This window comes from Cibotium barometz, chromosome 19 (genome assembly GCF_041138505.1).
Source record: "Cibotium barometz isolate CiBa-2024 chromosome 19, ASM4113850v1, whole genome shotgun sequence".
Lineage (NCBI taxonomy): Eukaryota > Viridiplantae > Streptophyta > Polypodiopsida > Cyatheales > Cibotiaceae > Cibotium > Cibotium barometz.
The window spans coordinates 52279560-52283753 of NC_141064.1; the positions used below are offsets into that span (position 1 = coordinate 52279560).

Sequence of the window (4194 nt, forward strand, 5' to 3'; positions counted from 1 at the left end):
GGTCATGCAGAAGAACAAGATGGCCTCTATGATGGTCTCTCTTAACAAGACGTAGATGATGGTAACAAGTTCCAATTTCAATCACTGAGGTATGCCGATTTTTATGACAAAGATGTTTCCTTCAAATTGGAGTTGCATGCAATGCCAAGGCCCTATCCGAAGGTTAAGAAGAAGACCTCTCTTCTTCTATGCATCACGATTGACATGGTGTTTCATCCGCGCAAGCAAACCTCTCCTACACCAACAACCTCGGCTCTCGAATCACCTTTTCCAAGCTCACACCGATGGAGATGAGACGATAACTTTTCTCAATCTGGATGATCTCATCAACTTCTACAACAAGACAAAAGCAATTTCTTTATGTCATGATGTTTGGGTGCCAACAACCATGTCTTCCCCTCATCGTACCCTTCATCCTACCTTGATCTTGGAGTCACTTTTCCCTCCCTCGAGGGGGAGTAATGCTGTACAAGCTCATGATGCTCATCCTTCAAGCATCTCTTGATCCAAGCTAATTGCATTTCTCATATTTGTAAGAGTTATAGCATGTAGGTTAAGAAAATGCGAAGCTCTGCAAACCGGGGTGCATCTACTTGTAATCACGCAGTAATACACCTGCATACTCTCAATGATTTTCCCTATATGCGGACACTAGCATTAAGGGGAGTATTGAAAGGTAATGCTACATGTCCGCCCATATGTGAATGCATGGGCGGATGTGAACCAACATGTAGCCTTATTAATAAGTTGTAATCGTCTTCTTCTAATAATAATATAGATAACTGACTCAATCGTGTATGTGCTCTCTAGCTATGGCGTAACCACCTTCATAACAGAGTTTGGGGGGTCTCTACAAACTCCTACACTTTGTGCAGTTGAGAGACAAAGACCAAATTGATGACTAAGATTGAACATTTGAAAAACTTCCAAATAGAGAACATGGAGATAGATCTTGCTAATCTTTCAAATAGATCAGAGAAACTTATTGAGATTGAAAAAGGGACTTGGTTCTACAATATATCAGGGACAGTGAGTTGATCCAATTATATTCTGGAGAACTAGACTGGCAAGCTGAGGATGATAAAATAAATTTTTAGCATCTGCAAAAACCCAAAGGGCTTATAAGGCCCAAAAGGTGTTACAATGAAATACTGATCATGGAGAACGAAAATCCATTTAGGTACCTATTCAACAAGATCATGTGAGGACACAGATACAAGGTACACCTGTGGCTGATCAAACATATGATGTGATAATCCTTCCTGCATACTAATACCCATACAAGTCCACGACCTCATAGATGGGCCGCCTATCACAAAATGTCCCAATCAGCTAGCCTAAAAAAACTATTATTTTCCTTAGGAGTCCCTTTTGGGAGCTCCCAAGCCCCCTGAAGTGCGTCTTCAGATGTTAGCATGTAGGCCAGCCAGTCGTCTTGGGCAGTGTGTCACCTTGCAGATATATGCAAAGACATCACTCCCCCAGAAGAAGACTGATAAATGGGGGCAAGAGTTCTCTCGATCGTGGTTTGAGGCAAGTTGGGAGACTGCATCCTGAGAGCAAAATGAAGGTCCTGAAAGAGGTCGGAGAGCTGAAGCTGTTCCAATTCAGGAGCACGGCCTTCTAACATGTGAACCACTCTCTCCATGGAGGGCCTGAGATCAGGATTCTCCAAAACACACAGGAAAGCTGTGTTCATCATGAACCTCGCTTGTTTTATCTCTTCTGGGGTCTCCACCCTTGCTATCTGGCTTAATTCAACCTCTCTTCCTCCTTCTTGTGCCACCTGATGGTAGAGCCAAGATGGGAAGTAAAGCTTCTCCGTCTCTGCCAATGAAGGATCAAGGTTCCTCCTTCCACCAAGTATCTCCATCAGTAGCTTTCCAAAGCTAAAGACATCACATTTTTCAGACAATGCAGACTCCTCATTAAGCCACTCGGGAGCCAAATAACCAGGCGTGCCTCGCATGCTCGTTATCACATGGGTTTGGTCCCTGCTCATGAGGGTAGAAAGTCCAAAATCTGAAATCTTGGCTACAAAATTCTCATCCAAGAGGATATTTTGAGGCGAATACCTGGTTGGCGCCAACCCTGGTGCGGAATTCCAGAATGCTTCTTCTTCCTCCAATTGTAGGTCTGCCCTCAGTTTTGTGTAGACGAAAGCTGCCAGAATACACGAGATTATAAGCAGACCGACTGCACCAGACACCACTCCGGCTAGTATGAGTCTCCGAGTTGACCTTGATTTGGGTTGAGGAGCTGAACTTGAAGGAATGGATTGAGGAAGAGCTTCCACCTTGAGAAAAGCCAGATAGCTGTTGTTCAAGGAACCCTGCAGGCTGCTCATGTGATCGACATGGAAGCAAGAACTAGAGTGCACATGCCAGAAGGCGGCAAGACAGGAGCAGTTTTGCAAACAGACATCCTTACAGATCTCTAGAGTCGAGAAATTGAGTGGAGAGGAGAACTTGTTGGAGAAATAGTCCACCCCAGTCAAGTTCATAGATCCGGCCATTTCAAATTAAGTGCGGCTATCTCATCGTCCTTTTCAAGACGGAACTGGCCTTGTGTGCCATCCAAGACGGCATGAGTCAGATTGCTGCAAGTGTGAGTAACTCCGAAACTGTCGTTGCGGCCATAGTAGCTCCATATCCAGTAGGGCTGGCGAATGTTGAAGGCATTCGAGTAGTAGAGCGCAAGACCGCCTGCCGCCATCACTAGCCTGTACAAACCTTCTGAAGGATCAGAGGCGGACGCCCAACTGATCAGGCTCATGCCTGGTTGAAAAAGCTGCCCAGATACGAGAGTGTGTGTGGGATGATCTGAGCTCTGCCATAGCGTATTGTTATTGGCATCAGAGAGCAGCAGAGTTCCTAAGGGAAGGTCTATAAAGCCATATTCGCTGGGGTAAGAATCCTCGAAGACGAGATCCATGGTCACGGCACCTTGGGGCGTGGTTGTGCTGTTTGAGGACCAGGCCAAAGATCCATTGCCGTCCAGCAACACGAGGTTGCCAGAGCTTTGATTAAGGGAGAGAGAGAAGTTACCAGAGACAGGGTTGTTGCGATTGGCCAACCACAGAACAGCCTACGCGGTATCCGGCAAAAGAGCCGGATCGCCCAAGTGGGCCTGGACGAGGAGGGATAATATATAAGAGGAGGCGTTGGAAGAAGCTGGGATGAAGAGTAGCGATGCGGATGGCTCCCAGTCAGTGTTATCTGTAGTGTATGCAACATAAGCTTCTATGCCAGCTTCATACCCTTCGATTTGGAGATTCTCTGGAGAAAGTGAATCAAAAGACACACTGAAATTCTGAGTTTTCCTTTCACTTTCCATGCCTAGTTGCATACACACAAAAGAGCAGCAAATGAACAACATTTGGAAGGGCCGAAACATTGCGGTGAGTGAGAGTGTGTGTGAGCTGATGGGCAAGACGAGAAACATACAATAGAAGAACGAAGAGCAGAGAGGAGGAGGAGGAGGAGGATCACAAGAAGAAGAAGAAAGATGGACCAGCTAGCATAAAGGCTATGGTCCTGCCTGTCAATTGAAGGTCTGAGTCTGACTCCTTCAACTCTTTCAATGTCTGAAGCTGCTTTCCACAGGCTCACAGTTGGTCCGGCGGCCCAGCCCAGCAACGAAACTTTGCATGACTTTACCGGATGCCTGCCTGACTTTACCGGATGCCTGCCTGACTGACTTTTAAAGAGCTTCATGTGGACACGTCTTTTAAAATCACAAGGCCAAACACAACATTACTTCAGCAATTTTTTAAAGTACATGGCTTTTGAATTTTTAGTTAAAACGGTGGAATATATTTAAAAAAAATGTGGTTACAAGATCCCATGTGGAAGGTCCATGGGGAGACACTACGACCTGATGAACCCTTCAGAAAAAGGGGTAAAAACTGTGAAACAAAAACAGAAACTGTGCTAAATCATATCATGAACTGTTCGGCCAGCCAGCACCAGTAAAGGTAAAGATCTTCAGAAAAGGAACAACAGAGACACTGTAGCAGAAAATCCTTATGTATCAGTTCTCGGCGGCCAGCCCCTCTTCTATTCCGGGAGAGAGGATGATTAAACATAATGAGCAGAAGATTGAGGCCAAGAAACACTGTAACATAAAAACTCTGATGTACCAGTTTGACAGACAAATCCTGAAGCACAGACTGAGGCACTAGGCAGTGGCCAG

General features: G+C 45.5%; 1 pseudogene across 1 annotated transcript; it reads right to left on the minus strand.

The window, feature by feature from the left end:
- Positions 1 to 1078: 1078 nt before the first annotated feature.
- Positions 1079 to 3465, minus strand: LOC147628723 (G-type lectin S-receptor-like serine/threonine-protein kinase SD2-5; annotated as a pseudogene). The gene has a single exon (XR_015268207.1). The product of XR_015268207.1 is annotated as a G-type lectin S-receptor-like serine/threonine-protein kinase SD2-5 (transcript).
- Positions 3466 to 4194: the final 729 nt, after the last annotated feature.